The sequence below is a fragment of the Acomys russatus genome, chromosome 17, assembly GCF_903995435.1.
Source record: "Acomys russatus chromosome 17, mAcoRus1.1, whole genome shotgun sequence".
NCBI classification, from domain to species: domain Eukaryota; kingdom Metazoa; phylum Chordata; class Mammalia; order Rodentia; family Muridae; genus Acomys; species Acomys russatus.
The window spans coordinates 25930896-25949079 of record NC_067153.1 but is presented as its reverse complement, the minus strand read 5'-3'; the positions used below and the strand labels follow the sequence as shown (position 1 = coordinate 25949079).

General features: G+C 47.4%; 1 long non-coding RNA gene across 1 annotated transcript in view; it reads left to right on the top strand.

The window, feature by feature from the left end:
- The window catches only part of LOC127201238 (uncharacterized), a 133067-nt gene extending 114891 nt beyond the window's left edge, over window positions 1–18176 (top strand). The window contains exon 3 of the long non-coding RNA XR_007832185.1: window positions 17976–18176. This is a non-coding gene — a long non-coding RNA (uncharacterized LOC127201238). The remainder of the gene's footprint in view (window positions 1–17975) is intronic.
- Window positions 18177–18184: the final 8 nt, after the last annotated feature.

Here is an 18184-nt window from a genome sequence, read left to right as displayed (position 1 = left end):
TTTAGGATGGGAGACATGTCTAACAGAGGTTGAACACTAAAGGTAGGTCTAGTGCATCCTTTCAGTTACCATCTCTGCCTTCTGGTTATATGAAACCAATGCTACAAGCTCCCACAGCCACAAACAGCTGCCCTAGCCACCATGTCTCCCACGCCATGTCGGACCATACCCTTTAAACTGTAGAGCCAAATAAACCTCTCTCCATTAGTTGTTTCTGTCGAGTTTTTTTTGTCACAGTGGTGGTGAGAACAATGGCTAATGCAGCATCCTTCAGACCTCAACAGTCTCCATGTCCAGATATAGGGCATCATCCACGCCCCTGGCCATCTCCTGCCTCTGCCTCTGCTCACATTACCCAACGTTGCGGGGCTGGAGAGGCAGCTCAGTAGTTAAGAAACACATGCTGCTCTTGCAGAGGACCTGAGTTCCACTCTCAGCAGCCATGTCAGAATGCTCACAGCCACTTCCACCTCCGGTTCTAAACTATCTAAGCCTTCTTCAGGATTCCATGGGCACCTGTGCTTGTGTACACATGCCCACACATAGATTCAGATACATACATTTAGTAGTAGAACTAGTAGTAGAAGTTGGCTGTTGCAAATTGAAATATATTGTTGTGCCTCGAGGTCCTTCTGTGAGAAACTTCAAGGTGACGTGGCTCATGTACACTCCAGAAGGCCACAGTCTTTCACCGAAATGGGGTGAGGATGCCCTAGGGGCTAGGAGAACACTTGCTCCTCACAACTTGCTTGGTCTTCCTCGCAGCATAGTGGACACTGGATGGTCAGGCTTCTGACTTCCCCCAAGGAGGTGCCGGTGAGGCAGGTGACTTCCCCAGGGCTGTTTTCAAAACAAAGTGCTGCGAAATCGATGGCTCAGGAGAAATGTATTGCTTTCCAGTTCTGAAGGCAAGAAATCCGTACGTGAAGTGTCTGCAGGTTCAACTCTCTCTGACAGTCCCATGACAAAAATCCCAGCTTCTGGTGGCCCTGGTTCACCTTGACTTGTCAATGGCCATCTTTCTCAGGTCACCTCACAGCCTTGTTCTCTGTGTGTCTTTTTTTTTTTTTTTTTTTATTCAAATTCTTCTTTGTAAAAGGAAGCCAGTCACAAGAATGGAGAACACCCTAATGAACTATATTTAACAATTCTGAAAACCTTCTTTTCAAATTTACCCAAATTCTGAAGGACTAGGGGTTAGAACTTTACTATTTATTCCTTTATTGTCAATATTGTGCTTTGACTATTTCATGAATATGTGTAATGGATCCTGACTATTCTGTCCCCACACCCTCTCTTCTCTTCCCTTCATCACTATCAAACCTGTCCCTCATCGGTACCAGTCAGTTTTCCAGATCCGTGACTTTTCACTTTGTTTTGAAACCCATTTAGTTTAACTATGGCCATCTGTCAGCTTTAAAAAAAATTTTTTTTTGAGAAGACACAGTTCAACCCATAAACTGTGATGAACAAATGCTGATCTCCTGCCATCATATCTAGTGTCACCTGCCAAGCCAAGGTGAGAGCAAAGCCCCAGGGGATACCTCAGTGCCTAAGACAGTGTAGACATAGATTAGGCCCTAGATATTAGTACATATTTTCTTGACTGTATCAATCTACCAGTTACCCATCAGTGAACAGCCAGTGACCAGAGAGAGATGGTGCTCCAACATAGCCGGTCTTAGGGTTTATATTGCTGTGAAGAGACACTCTATGGCCATGGCAACTCTTATAAAGGAAAGCATTTAACTGGGGCTAGCTTATAGTTCAGAGGTTTAGCTCATTATCATCACAGTGGTAAGCATGGCAGCCTGCTTACCTAGAGAGCTAGACAGGTAATCAAAAGTTTTACATCTGGATCGCAGGCAGTAGGAAGAGACAGTGATCCAGTAGGCCTGCCTTGAGCTTCTGAAACCTCAAAGTCCACCCCCTCAGTGACATGCTTCATCCAACAAGGCCATACCTACTCCAACAAGGCCACACCTACTCCAACAAGGCCACACCTACTCCAACAAGGCCACACCTACTCCAGCAAGGCCACACCTACTCCAACAAGGCCACACCTACTCCAACAAGGCCACACCTACTCCAACAAGGCCACTCCTTATGAGTCTGTGGGGGCCACTTTCATTCAGACCACCACCACATGCCTAGTTGGCCAGGCATGAACAGCCATATAGTGGCATCTCTCTGGGTTGTGGTCTCTTCAGTTACCGCTGTGTTTATTCTGTTGTTGGCAGGACAGGAAGATCAGCAGGCCTTTGCCCCTCCTCCTTTGAAAGGGAGTCCACAACTTCCTGCTACTGAGAACAGTATAGAGAAAGAGGCCCTGTGATATACTGTGCTGCCATCCATAACAAGAACTGCTAGGGAAAGAAGAGGGGACCCCAGCAGAAACCTTCTCCGTAGCCATGCAAAGGCCTGTCTGTGTTTGTCTGGCTTCTCAGCACTGGATGTTTAGGCATTTACTGCAAGGAAACTTTAGAGGAAGTTGGACTAAGCTGGCTGGAGCTTAGTGTGTGCTTGCGGAATGAAGTGCTTGCTTTTTATTCCCAATGAAATATGAGAATTGCCAAACAAACTTCTTACCAGCCCTGTCTTCTGTAAACTGTGTTAGACACCCAGGAGATACACGCTAGGCAGAGGCTGTACAGATGATGTGTGGGTAAAGATTAGTTGAGTGTTACCAAGCAGGCTACCATGTTCAGGGCTGGGGAAGATAGGGGATGAAAAAGCAATGACTGTACCCCCTGGGGAAGAAACACCCTTACAGGTGCCTGTGATATGTCTCTGAAAAGATGAGTCCGATTCCTCTAGAGTCAGGGAGGGAAGGAAGCGTCTGGCAGAGAGAATGAAGGCAGGTTGTTGTGGGAGGAAAGATGTGAGCGAGGCAGTGCCCGGTAGACTGGCCTGTCGCTAGAAAGATTCTGAAGGCAGACCACTCTGGGCAGGCAGCAGCTAGAGGAAATCTTGAAGGTGGGGGTGGGGCACAGCAGGCTCAGAAATCAATGTTGAGAGCTTGTTAGAGGGTTCAAGCAAGGAAGGGCAGCTACTTGTACACTCTTGGCTGGAGATCGGTTCTCCCTTATCAGGAAAGGTTAATGCCTTGGCACTCAGCCTCTGGAGAACATGCGTGGAGTGATGAGGAGGGACGGAAACTCCCACCAAGCCAACCAGATCAGCCCAATAAACCCTGGCAATTAATAAGATAACAGGTGTCACAGCCACATCGGCCTCATACTCTAAAAAACTCAGACTTAACGCTCACAACACGCACATACGCTCCTCTGTCCCTCATTATCCAATGGCTTTTCTTGTGCTCAAAATGAAGCCCAGTGAAGCTCCGTCCTCTCTCAGCTCTCAGGTAACCTCTGCCCTTGGATGGTCAGCATCTCCAAAATGCTTCTTTTTCTTCACTTCTCCAAGAGCCAAGCTAGCTCTAAGCCTGGCTGTCGCCCCCTCCTTTCTCCCTATCCACCCAGAGAAAGCTGACACTAAGTGGCCTTTCCTGTGTATGTTAAGGACTCCTCAGCGATGGTGGCTAGGAGTCAGACCGTCCTGTGTCTGAGAATCTGGACTTGCCAGAGAAAAGCATTTGGCTTTGTTCTCTGCCTTGGCTGCGGTATCTAGACCATAGGCCTGGCTGTTACATCATCATATGCATCGGGCAGTGAGGAGGGAGCACAAGAGAAGATAGTGTGTAGTTAGGTAACAGCCCTGGGGTTGTGTCTTGGGAGCTCAAGAGTCCAAGAGAAGGACTAGAGTGGGATTCAGGGGATAATAAGGAGCCTCCGTTAGATACTACTGAAAAAAGAGACAGGAGAAGATGTGCACAAGACAGCCAGAGTGGGAAAGCATGTTATATGATTTATATACAAGGTCATGAGTTGGAATTACATCCCCGTTGTGTGTTATTAGGGGGAGTAGAAATTTAATCTGACCGTGGCCTTTAGAGGTGGGCTTTGGGGAGTGATTAAATTTGAAAGGTCATTAGAGTAAGGCCCTCGTGCGTGATTAGATCCTGGAGGGTTTATAAAAGGGTGAGAGACGAGAAGAAGCACACAGCTATATATGCACTCCCTGTCTCTTGTCATGTGATACTCTGTGTCACTTCAGAGCGCGGCCAGCAGGAAGGTCATCACTGTGGCTGGGCATTGTGGTGCATACTTGTAATCTTAGCACGTGGAAGGTGGAGGCCAGAAGATCGGGAGTTCAAGGCCGATGTGAGCTACATAGTGACATAAATTCAAAGGCCGCTTGAGCTATATGAGACCCTGTCTCAAAGTACAGAGAGAGAAGGGAAAGAAAAGAGGGAGGGAGGGAGGGACAGAGGGAGGGATAGAGAAAAAATACTATCGTTAAATGTGGCTTCTTCACCTTGGATCCCGAGAACTGTGACCCAAATTCTCTGCACCACTGGCCTGCCATCAAAAATCTCTTTTCTTTAGAAATAGTAATTTTGAAAAAAAAAATTTTTAAATCATGAAAGGAAACAATGGCATATTCTCTCCCTGTAATCCAGCAAGATGTGAAGATGGCTTGACCTCGCATGGAACCATCTGGAAGGTTATGAACAAATAACAGAGCACAGGAAGGAATATTCCAAGGGACTTTGTGTTGTCATCCTAGTGACAGAGATCTTGGGGTCCCTGAAAAACAAGGAAGTGGGACAATGGTTTTACTGAGGGTAAGCATAGAGCTGTCGTAAGGCTAGCACACTTCCTGGTTGTCTCACTAATAAGTTGATGGCATGTTTCCTATGTGCCAGGTTATGTCCCAAGCGTCGTCTCAACCAAGCACATTATTTGCCTCCCAAAGCAATCTCCTGAGTGTTTATTTCTTGTTCCCCCTAGCAAAGCAGATGAGTAAACCCGGTTACCCTTTTGTCTCTGAACTGTTCTTTTGCTCTACAAGCTCGCTGTCACGCTTTCCTGACGTCTCTCTGGTGACTCTGACACAGTGACAGAAGATCTGTCTGTCCCCTGTGTGTGTGTGTGCTCTCCTCAGCCCCGTGCCCTTGGTCGTTCTTGTCTTCTCTCTCAGGCAGGACCTGGCTTCAATCCCTGCTCCAGTTCAACAGACGGGCTTGTGGGGCGGGCTCAGCACTGTGTCTCCTGCGCAAGTGGAAGGCACCAGCCTTCCTGATTGCTTGCTGCTTGTGCAAACCAAAAGCTACCAGCAGAGAACGGGTGTGAAGAATCTCTGAGATGGATCATGGCAGAAGTCCACTTCAGACTCCCTCTGGGGCCTTGTGTGGGGGAGGGGGGAAGAGGTTCTAGGATTTTCTGCTATGCACAACAGGGTCCTGGGCCTTATGCAAATGGAGATGTGTGAATATGCTCTGTGACCTATAAAGCTGGAGAGGCCTGAGGGACACTCTCTGTCAGCATCATTACTATTGGTGGTGCAGAGGGATGAGGGCCGTAGGTCCAAAGGAACAAGAGATTTTCCACAGGGGAGCAGTGGCTCTCAAAAAAAAAACTGCTCAGAGATACAAAAAGAACTATGCAAGAGTGGGCTGCTGGGTGTACAATTCCAAACTTAAATGCAAAACGTGCCTTTCTCAAGCACTTCCACACAGGCCAGGCAGGGGAAGAATTCTGATGAAGGTGACCGAACAAAGGGCTTTCCCCTTCTACTTTCTGTTGAACCCAAGCATTGCTGAAAGCTCTCGTAAGTTTGGGAATAGAGAGGATGCAGAACGCTCAGATGGGAGAGCAAGCACATGCTCTCCATCCCAGGTGCAATCACAGACACCCGCCTGCTTGCCAGCTCGGTAGCTGGGTTTGGTTGGGTTGGCCCAGGTCAATCTTTCAGTAAGCTGCCAGAGGCCACCTACCCAAAGCTTCTTGGCCTGTGTACCTTTGTGTGGCCTGGAACACTTGAGAATCTCTGTTCTCCTCATTCAAAATGAGCTCTGAATCAAGTAAGAGACCCTGACTCATAAAAAAAAATAATAATAAGTGGGAAACGGATGTGGTGGTGTACACCTTTAATCCCAGGACTTGGGAGGCAGAGGCAGGTGGATCTTTGTGAGTTTGAGGCTAGCCTGGTCTACAGAGTAAGTTCCAGGACAGCCAGGACTGTTACACAGAGAGACCCTGAATAATAATAATAAAATAATAATAATAATAATAATAAATTTTTTCAGCTTAAAAAAAAGTAAATGGCTCCTGAGGAACGACATGTAAGGCTGACCTCTGACCTCCACACACATACAAAAAGAAAAGTTTTTACATTTAAAAATGGCAGTTGAAGACAGAATAAAGGGAGGGAAGGAGTGGGCAGGAGGAGGCAGCACCTTTGTACCCAGGATTTCATTTGTTCCTCTCCAACATCCTGAAAAATAAGAGAAACTTTTCAGATGAGCTTAGATGCAGTTCAGTTTCTCACAGCCTCCAGGCAAGTCCCTTCACTTCCCAGGGCAGCCATCTAAAACAGGGTTACAGCCCTGGGGGAGGGGAGGTCCAGCTATATACCCAGTCATCCATTTCTTGTTAAAGCCTGGGAGGCCCCAGGGTTCCTGTCCCAGCTCCTGAGGAACCTCAGTAAGACAGAAGTCCAGTCCTGAATTCCAAGATTCTGATGTTACTGGTCTGGAGGTGTGTTCTGAGCACCAATGTGTCTCAGGTGGCATTTCCAACGCTCAAAGATCTTTCTGGAGAAACAATGGATGGGGAAGGATTGGGTCTAAGTCAGAGCCCACGATAGATAAGGCAGAAGATCCAGAGGAGAGGTGATGGCAGCATGGAGACCAGCAGGCATGGGGAAGGAGATGGGAACGGATCATGAAGCTGGCGTAGACACTGAGGGAACAGGACAAAACTGGAGCACATCTCCGTGAAAACGGTCTTCCTAAGTAAGGAGCAGAGGCACCCACTATCCTTACTGAGGTGGTGTGTGTAGGCTGAAAGCGACAGGCCTTGGCCCTGTGGCTCTGGTCAAGCAAGGTTGGGGATGCTAGCTCTTTGCTCAATTCTCTGAAGCGATGGCTGTGTCATCACGGCTGATGGGAGCCTGGCCTCTGCTCTTCTCTGCCCAGAGACTGGAGAAGGTGCTTTCTCGGGTGTGCACACACAGGGCTGCAGGAACATCACAGGCAGTATTGGCCAGGCCTTGGGTTCAGCATTCCGTTAGGTTCATTTCTGTGGACACAGAAGAATATCCCCATAAGTGGCTCAAAACACTTCTGGGGGTTGGAAGTGGAAGATTACAAGCCCCAGACTCACATCAGGGTGAGGCTTCTGAGGACCAGGAGGAAATCCTTCCTGCCTCTTCTGTCTATTAGTGACCACCTTGCATTCCTTAGCTTGTGACACCAATCTCAAACCATGGGTCAGTTTGCTCCCATGGTCACTCCTCCTTACTTTCACCCTTCCTTATCCCTCACTCTGCTTCACTCACTGTTATTATACCTCCCTCTGACCTTCTCAGAAGGTCTCTAGTGACCCCATATGGGAGCCCACCTAGTTAGTCCAGAATGGCCCATCCAACATAAGAGCCTTAGTCACATTGTCAAAGCCCGTTTTCCATACAAGTTAAGATTCCCAGGTTCCACGGTTTAGAACCTAGATATCTTTGGGGGGCATTTTTCAGCCTTTCACTTCTCTGAGTCCTTGGTAAAGAAATATGAAAACTCAGCTTGTAGATACAGTTAAAATCTGCGTCGGTTTTGTATGCGTGTGTGCGTGTGTGTGTCTGTGTGTGTGTGTGTCTGTGTGTGTGTGTGTGTGTGCGCGCGCGCGCGCGCGCGCACGCACATGTGTTGCTATTGAATGAATGGCTTTGTGGAGGACATTCGATTCAAGAATGAGTGTAAACTCTCAGCCTTGATCCTGAGTCTTTGAGATGAAGGAGGAGATGAAAGGGTTCAGGAGAAAGCTGTGGGCTTAGGAATGCTGAGGATGAGCTGGGGGAGGGGGTGCGGAATGGTGGGAGGGAGGGCGGGATCTGACAGACAGAGTCTAACAGCTGCTGAAAGCCCTGTCTCACCCTGACACGTGCCTGGGGAGCAGAGAACGCACACTGCTCTCCGGCTCCAGGAAGATGAAGTGTGTGCAGATCCCCCACAAGGAGGGAAATGAAAAGGTTACACCAGGATTGTCAATATAGCAAAATCCCAGGAGCATCTCGGCCTCTCTAAATGTTTTGATAGCGGAATTTGATGAGCTGTAAATCAGAGCAGGCCCATCTTAAACATTTGATAGTGCCTTATTTATTTATGTACGTGACACATAAAAGTAGAATTGATTCCCGCTTCTTTCAGTCGCAGAGAGATTTTTTTTCTCCTGCTTTAGAAACACATCACTCCTCTCCTGGCCCTGCGGGTAGAGGTGTCTTGAACACAGTGGTGACTGTTAGGATATGCTTCCTGCACAGAACGCTTTGCCTTGGGGGGGGAAACGATCAGGAATTAGCTGCTTCAAAATATGACTTCATCTTTGTCGGGGTTTTATTTTCCAAATAAGATTATTGCTCAGAAAAAAAAAAAGGAAGAGTAAAGTTGTCCACTGTAGAACAGTGGCAGACACACAACAAGATGGTTTCCTTTGAGTGCAGAATCAAAAGCCACCTTGACCTCTCCCTAGGTGTTCGGGTTAACGTCGCCTTCGTCATTCCTTCCATCAGACATAACAGACTGCATTTGCTTCATCCGGTATCACTGCCAACTGCAGAGCATCTTGAGTACCTAACATTCTGATGCGGATGCTTACATGCAGGACTGTGAGTCTCCGTCTTCCGTGTAGTAGCCGACCCCCCGCCTTAGGGCAGGAATGTTGGGTCTCATTCTTGAGTGTCTGAAACAGACTGTGACATGGTGCACGTGACAATGAACATGAGACTGAGAGGAGTGAATGAGCTGTGAGCTCTTTTCCAAAGTGTGTGTGTGTGTGTGTGTGTGTGTGTGTGTGTGTGTGTGTGTGTGTGTGTGTGTCCCACACACATGCACTTGTAGAGACCAAGGGTCAATGCCTGGTATCTCTCTTGGTCTATCTCTACCTTATTTTTTGAGAATCTGGGACTCATTAATTGGCTAGGTTGGATAACCAGTGAACCCCAAAGACCTGTTGTCCCTGCCTCCCCAGAGCTGGGATTACAGGCATATCCTGCCATGTGGGTGCAGGGGATCCCAGCTCAGGTCCTTCATGTTTTATAGCAAGCACTTTACTGGCCAAGCCATCTCTGTAGTCCCAGGTTACTGCTTTAAGATGAGTTTTAGGAGCCCAGCTCAACCAAACCAACTCGCTTCCCATGGGCCTTGCTGCGGCCATGACGTTTCACCCTGTCACCCAACACCCAGCATTCTGCCTTCTATTCTTTTGTGAAGTCGTTATAGCATTGTTTCCCTCTTCCTGTGTCCTCCCAGGTGCCCATAATTCCCCTCAAGACTACTGCATTCCACCCTAGTGTCATCTCAGGGAGGACAGGCTGCTTCTAGGCTCCACTGCCTTAAGGTACATCCCACTTTCACAGGACAGAGTTGGCCTTTGTCCAACCAGAAGATGCCGAGGGATGACCTGTTGCCATAGCCTTCAACATGACAGCTGCTTAGGAATGCAGGTTCCTAGGCCATGCTCCCAAATGCTTAGGATTGTGACGTTTGGGCTAGGTCTCAAGAACTGGTGGTTTTTCAAAAACAAGAACAAAAAAGCCCCAGGTGCTAAGTGATGGTGTAACAGCCATTTTTACTGACCAAGCCATAAAAATCAAGTTTAAACTTAAGAAAGACTGGAAGAAAGTCAGAAAATTTAGGCATGAACTCAGGGTCACCTTTGGCCTATTGAAAGCAATTCCTGTCATGCAGACGAGAGACATAGTAATAAAGAGAACTGGTAGCAAACAGACAGATGAATGAGTTGGAAACTGGACCTTAGAGCCACGGATGTCTGCTCCAAATTCCACCCACCCCACACCAGCACTGTGTCCCCCAAGACACCTACTGGCCAGAAACCCTTGTGATAGATGGTAACGTTGTGACCTTAAAACACAAAAGAGCAACATCTGCTCCTTCGGGAATGACGTAGCCTTGATGAGCTGTCTGTAGCCCAAGCTGCTAACAGCTCTGTCTGAAAACCCAGCAAAGCTAAAAGCATCCTTCTCGGGGCTGATGTCTTAGGGAGACGCCCCTTGTCAAAACTTCCAGACAGCCCTGCTACTTCCTTTGACAGCCTCAATGCAAAGCCCTGAAGCAAGCTCCTATGAAGGCCCTCAGGTATGATTTCCTTCAGCTTTCCCTGTCCTCAGCACCCACACCCGACACACTTGGCTTTTGCACAGAACCTGGCTGAGTCTCCCATACTGCCAAGAGGAGCCTCCAGCACGGATTTCTCACTCCCTTGCGGATCTTCCTGGACATGACCCTCAAGTTGACATCCAGACTTCATGTCAGCCACATAGAGCACAGTCTCCAGGGATGATCTGGGGCTTTGGCCACATTTTTTTTTTTCCTTCTTTAGGAACCTCAGACCACAAATAGAGAAAAACCAGGAAATGTCATCACCTTGATGCATGGTGAAGCTCACCTCAGCAGCAGCAGCAGAACCAGCAAACCGATAATAAATCTAGTATTGTGGGTCTGCTCCAGGTTTACTGACCATAATCTGCCCGTTGGAAGATGCCCACATGGTTTGTAAATAAAGCCTGTATCCTCGCTTCCCACTCTGCAGCATCGGCTGTGCTCTTCAATCTCTCTGAGCCTTCCAGCCCATGTAACGTTTTTGGAGAAATGAAACTCGGTCTTTGGCATATACTAGTCCTGTAACAAATGTCTACTGACCTTGCTGGGGAAATGAGTATGGAAGAACCCAGCCATGCCTGCGTCGGAAAGCAAGACTGAACGAGAGAAAGTTCTAGATGAAAAAATGAAGCCTTCTCAGGCACTATTGAAAGAAGCATAGAAGCTGTGGAGAAAAGTGCCTCGCGGCCACCTGGACCCTGACTGTTTAATGTGACTTTGTTAAGGTGACAGATCGATCTCAGAGGTCACTGATTATGCCTCTCTTCCTGCCACTCCTGCCTGCAAGGTTGTCTCTGAGAACCTTCTGCCTCCTGGGCCCTACCTGACAGGCTGGAACCCTCCATTGCCTACAGAATCCACCCTCCTTAGTGTCGCTATCTAGCCCTCAAGCTTGCTTCCGCCCTCACAGCTTGTCCCTACTATGCCCCAAATGCACCTTTACCTTTCTACTTCTGCTTATCAGCCAGGGGGAATTGTGCTTCTCAGTTTGGAAGAGCTGTCCCTTCCCTTTCCTGCACCCTCCCACCTTTGAGGCCCTGCTCACTAGGGAAGGCTGTGTGGTGCCCTGCCAAGAGCCCTAGGGATGGCTCTGCCAAGAAGCATCTATGTTTTCCTAGTCAAGATTCCCTGGTCTTGGGAGTTGGTCTTTCATCGGCAGTTGGAGTTAATCGTAGCTACTTTGCAGCGTCCTTATAAAGAATCATCCAGAAGGTATGGAGACTGTGTTTAGCAGTATTGTTAACATTGTATGTCTTAAAAAGGATAAGGTCGCTCTGGTGAAGCCTTTGTCTGTACTTATCCCACCCTGCCTCACAAAATGAAGTAGGAACAAGCTTCATGATCCCAAAATTCTTTCTTCGCTTGTCATCTTCTCATGGAGGGAGTCCCTGTCTGCGTCAAGCCATCCAGTACCCGCCCCTTCCTGCTCCCTTCTTCTTCCGTATGCTCAGCTCTGCTCACTGAGAACCTCAGTACCTGAAACCATGCCTGCCACTGACAGGTGCTTGGTCAGTCTGTCACCAGCATTCACAAGTCAGTTCTGTGCCAATCGAAAGGCTACCAGATGGCAGGGCCTGGCTCCAATGTTATGGGATAAACTGTGATCGAACCCCTAGGTTCTAATAGTCTGCTTCTGAGAGTGTGGAGAAACTTCTGATAAAATAAAGGCGATTACTGTTAAGTTAGGTAATTAGGGTGGTGTGCCCTAAAACCCAGTGTGGTGGTACCCTTCTATGAAGGGTAGTTTACCCTGTCAACAACACACGTCTCTCCTCTCCTCTCCTCTCTAAACCTCTCTTCCCTTCCCCTACTCCACCCCATGCCCCTCTCTCTCTCTCTCTCTCTCTCTCTCTCTCTCTCTCTCTCTCTCTCTCTCTCACACACACACACACACACACACACACACACACACACACACAAGGCAAGGACAGATCACTGCTCTTTGGAAATGAAGTTTCATCACTATGCTGGGGGTATGTCTGTGCCCAGTTCAGGCCCTCAGGGAAGCAAGACCCACAACTCATAGCTGATCTAGCAGGATACCTGCCACCCATTCCAGATGGGACTCTATGTCTCAACGTGTATTTTATCCCATTCATTTCTATTTTTATACGATGTTTTTATTTTTGTACATGCATGTGAGCCTGTGTGAGTCTATGTGCACCACATGCATGCCTGGAGCCCACAGGGCATAAAGGATGTTGGATTCCCTGGAACTGGAGTTTATAGGTGTTTGCAAGTCACCATGAGGGTGCTGGAAACTGGACCTGGGTCCTTGGAAACAGCAGTCAGCACTCTTAATTTCTGGGCCACCCCTCCGGCTTCCTGTTCTGTCTATTCTCCGGCTTCTATTCAGTTCTTGCCAGCTTTGACCAGTGCATCTTGGGCTCTGCTCCAAACACTTTAGCTCCTGTGACGTGATTAGCCAGGCTGCGTCATGATGCCAATCCCAACCTGGGCCACGGCTCACACGGTCAGACAGATACCCCCCAAGCGCTTGACTGTACAAACCTTCAGACCCAATGTGCCAGAATGATGCTTCCAAAGGCAGTGTTTCTCCCAGCTCTTTCAGTGAGACCCCAGAGATGAATGCCCCGGAGGCTCCACATATCAGGACCCATCTCTGGTCTCGTTCTTTTCCTCCCTTCTGATCCACTCTGGCTTCCATGCTTGCTTGCTGACTAAGTTCTGAAAGCTGGTGCATGTTCTGAGCCAGTCTTGGAACCCAAAGAAGCTTAATGCCTATTTCATTACAATCTGCCTTATCTCTCAGGCCCACTGAGCAGACTGGAATCACTCTGGCACTTTCCGTAGAAAAAGTCCTTTCTCTGCCGCACCCACTTCTGACTGATGTCTCTGTTGTCCATAAATGAATTCTCCTTTTGCTCCCTCTCTTTGGAAAATTAGCATTCCGACGCTCCACGCCCCTTGGTGAGCCACATGCTACTGGTCAACAGTGCCCATGAAGAATGTTGGCTTCTCCTTCCAATGTTCTCCCACTTACACAGCCCAACACCCACACACTACATGCATGCAGGCAGACACATGCACATCCATACACACACTGTGAAACATTCCTGGAAGCTTTTACCATACCTCACCACTCTATATGAGCCACAGTCTCCACAAAAGGTTTTTGCCATTCTTCCCGTTGGGTTATCAGAGTCACTGAGGTCAAAGCCTGACCCTGCCAGCCCTAACAAGCCTGGACCAGCCATCTGTCCTCAGTAGGCCCACTCAGGAGACAATAGTGAAAATCAGAGAAAGGGGATTTATTACATGTGAACACACTGGAAAGAAAAACAAATAGAAAGGCTAAGTGACAACACCCTACTGTGCCCATTTACCTGCAGAGAGCATCAACGTGAGGTCTGGGTATTTTTTAAGTAATTTGTTTCTTTTCTTTTATGTGCACTAGTATTTTGCGTGCATGCATGTCTGTGAGAGGATGTCAGAGACCCTGGAACTAGAGCTACAGACAGTTGTGAGCTGCCTTGGAGGTGCTAGGGAATTGAACCCTGGTCCTTTGGAAGAACAGTCCATGCTCTTAACCACTGAGCCATTTCTCCATTCCCTAAGGTCCACGGTATGCACGGCTAATCAGTCCTGGTCAAGATATGGGTCCTGCACACCTGCCTGCCATTGTCCCATTTGGCTTCTGCCTTCCCGGCTATCCCTCAAGTTGTCACACTTTGTGGGAGCTCTTCGTAGAAGACATGCCCCGCCTTGTACTGATGCCAAGGCCTCAGCCTTTCCCTTTCCTCACATTGTACTAGAAGAAAGTTCCAAGCCTTTAACTCTTAGCACTCAAGAGGCAGAGGCAAGTGGATCTCTATGAGTTCGAGGCCACGCTGGTCTACAGAGTGAGTTCCAGGGCAGCTAGGGCTACATAGAGAAACCCTAAATCAAAACAAAAACAAAAAATGAAATAAAAGGGAAAAAGAAAAATCCAATTCCTTAAGATCCATTGTCTCAACAGTCTGGTAGCCAAAGAGGTGACTGGAGTTGGGTCTTATGTGTCCGAGCAAAGAATAAGAACAGAGACGCATGGATAATAGAAACAGCGACAGTTTATTAAGGAACAGAAAGCACACCTGGGCCTAGAAGCAGGGCCAGAGAGCTGGAGATGATGGTTACAAGTTCAAAGTGGTGCTCAATCCCCACCCCAAGAGTGGGGTGAGCCTCTGTGAGCTGTTCACATAGCACCTGCCTTTGCCCAAATTTCAGTATCCTTTACATGTAGCGCTGACAGGGAGAGGTTTGCAGTCTTCTGCCAACTGGTTTCTTTCATGTCAGTGTCAATGCCCACTCTCCTGCTGCAGAGAGACACAGCGCTTAAGGGTAGCGCTTAAGAACATCTTGGCCCCTTCCAGGACAGCTGGTTCTCGCGCTGCCTGTTGGACTGTCTCCAGTAGTGGAAGTGCGCCATTGTGCTGAACATGATAACTACTCCGCATGCGGCTCCTGAGCCCCCTCGTTCCCATTAAGTTAAAAGAGACATATGTGGCTGGTGGCCCCCATGTTGAACAGCACAGACCCAGAGCAATAGACAGTCAATAAACAAGTGGGTAGCTATGCCCTTAACCACAGAAAAGACCGATACAATGCGAGTTATTGGAAAGTGCATTGAAGAAAACAAAGAAGAGTGAAGAGACAGTCTTTGGGGAGATGAAAACTTACAAAGAAATGACAGTCAGGAATGCCTCTCTGGGCGTGGACTATTCTGACAGAGGCCCTGTGATGGAAGGGACACTCCCGGTAGAACAGCTGGAATGTGCCTGCAAAGCAGAAAGGGCATGGGTCACAACATGCCCAAGCTTGCAGGCTGTTACAAAAGAGCAGTGTCCACTGTTAATGTGAAACCAGAGAAGCTACAAAGAGCACCCAAGAGCAACTCTGATCTTCAGGCATCCCTCTGTTGCTCTGGAGAAGCAGCAGGGCATTATGGGTGGCTATGGTAGGAGTCCAGGCTAGAGATAATGGTGGCTCAGCTAAACAGTGCCTTTAAACACTAGCATTGACAGGACAGCTAGTGACATGGCTGTGTGGAGAAGGTCAAAAATTCAAGGCCCAGCAGTTAGTTCGCTAGAGTTCCAGTGACCAGACCTTCCAATAAGCAAATTGTGCCTGTGGCCCAAATTAATATGTTTAATGCAGTTCCACTTTTAAAAATAACTAATAGGATTGTATTTTTGCAGTTAATTCTGATTTATGAGAATAATTAAAATAACCAAGAAAGGGTTCTGCACAAAAAAGAAAGAAAAAGAGGAACAAGGCAGAACCACTTGCTCTTCTAGACATTAGCATGTACACCAGATATTTAAAAATAAATTAACAATAAACCCAGTAGCTAGACCAGATGTACATACAGGGCAACTGGGAGCAAACTGTAGTAAACGTAATGTCGTGTATGGTGAAGGTGGTTTCTTACACCCTAGTGAGAAAGGGTTATATAACACACACTGCTGAGTTAACGGGACTGCTCAAGGAAAAACGGATGTACTCAACTTGAGAGTGTTATATGTAACTCAATATAAATTCAGTACCAGTGACTTAAATGTAAAGCAAAAAGTCATTAAGTTAGCAGGACATGGTAGTGCAACACCTCTGATGCCAGCACTTAGGAAGCTAGGGCAGGGAGACTACTGGGAGCATGAGGCAGGCCTGAGGAGCGACTGAAAAGCAAACAAACAAACAAAATTAAGCCAAAACGGCTCTAAGGAAACATAGAGCCATTATTAGGAGTCAATATGATTTAAGTAAATGATCTACATGTAAAAAGAGAAAACATGGATTAATATATCTCAGCTTTTAAAAAAAAGACAATAGAATTTCCAAATATGAAATCATAATGAAAAAAAGCCACAAGAAGAAAAAATGATAAATTTCCTATCTAAAATTTAAGGTTTCTACATGTTAGACATATAAAAATACTTTGAAAACAGCTAAAAGGTAGACCTTTACAGTTTGCAGCAGGTGTAATAAAGCATTTTTTAAATTTTTTTATGTATTTATTACATATACATTATTCTGCCTTCATGTGTGCCTGCACACCAGAGGAAGGCACCAGATCCCATTATAGATGGTTGTGAGCCACCATGTGGTTGCTGGGAATTGACCTCAGGACCTCTGGAAGAGCAGCTCGTGCTCTCAACCACTGAGCCATCTCTCCAGCCCCATAAAGCACTTTTACAGATTGGTAATAAAACCAACCATTGTGCACCACAATATGAAAGTGACAGAAAAAGAGAATTCACAGAAGAGAGAATGTGAGCGGCCAGGAAGCCCTTGGAGATAATCCAGCTTCGGTAGCGGTCCAACCCAGGAACCTAAGTCAGGGAGACGGGTGGCTTGGTGGGTAAACCACCTGCTGTGCTCAGATTTCCCCCAGACCCCACGTAAGGCCACATGCAACAGCCCACATCTATGATCTCAGCACTCTTGTGGTGGCAGTGGGAGGCAGAGACAGGAGAATCCTCAGAAACTCTCAGCCAGCTAGCCTGTGAACAACTAAAGACCTTGTGTCAAGCAAGCAGAAGGCAAAGAAGGCTGACTTCCTGAGTTTGTCCTCCGCTGCACACATACACTGGCAATTGCACACCTATACACACACACATACATACACACAATCCTTATCTAATTGGCAAGGCCCTTTGGTACTAGAGCTTCATGTAAGCTGAGTTGGGAGTTGGAGCCTCTCAGGCACTGCCAGAGGAAAGGCCAGCTGAGGTGAAAATGTGGTCACGTGAGTTTAAAAAAAAAAAAACTTTTTCCAAGCCTGTGTCCAAAGGCAGTTTATTACCGCCCGAAATGAGCCAACTGTGATGGCACATGTCCGCAATCCCAGCATTCAGGAGGCGGAGGCAAGAGAATCAAGCCGTCATGGCCATCCTAGGCTACATAGAGAGAGCAAGGCCAGCCTCGACTATATGAGGGACCCTGTCACAGACATACAAACCAGTCACTTCACTGTACTGGGATACTATGCTGCCCCTTGAAAAGGAAATGGAGCACAGTTTGGGGGAGACAAGGAAAGTACAGCAGCTTTGCATTGGTGGTTTATTTACGTCACTCTCCTTTACACTCCCCACATTTTCCATATTTGTGTTTTTATGACAAGAAGCGACATGTCCAGATCTATTTTTGTTGTTGGTTTTCTGTTTGGGTTTTGACTGTTGGTGGTAGTGGTGGTGGTGGTGTTTATTTTTTTTAACACAATCTCACTATATAATGCAGGTTAGCCTTAAACTCAAACCCATGATCTTAATGCCTCAGCCATCTGAGTGCATGGATTACAGGCATGTGTCAACACACCAGGCTCTCTCACCTACTTTCTAATGCCATGGAAACCCATTTGCAGGCCCCAGGTAGGTGTCTTGCTTCTGATGTCCCATAAATAAAAAGCAACTTGCAACACCTTGCCTGTCCTGTGCACCCCGTTCTGCACTTCTGAAGATCCCAGTATCTTTGTTCTCTTTCTGCAACTTTGTGTCTCTGAACGTGGAGACCCCAGCCTTGTTTGCTTGCTGTGGTTCCACTTTCTTCCCTGAGAAAAGAAGAGAGCATCACCTTTCATGTTCCTAACCCTCCACCCTCCCACCATCAGTGCTTACACGTGTGTTTGATTTGGTGCCAGTTGGAGCGGGTCATGGGAACGAGTCTTAAAAAAAAAAAAAAAGGCTGGTTTCTTTTGCATTGTGAAGAGTCACTGAGTCTGGCTTTGTTCTTGTCCCCACAGATATGAAGCTGCCTGGTGTGCTCAGAGATTGCTACAGTTACGATTTCCTGGGCTGAAATCCTTCTGCACACTCACAGAAGAAGATCTCAGCATTCAAGGGAAGCCAAAGGCATTGGAGAGGGAATAAAGCCAAAAGCTAAGAATCTCACTGTCCCTGTCCCTACCCACTAAAAAAAGAAGAAGAAGAAGAAGAAGAAGAAGAAGAAGAA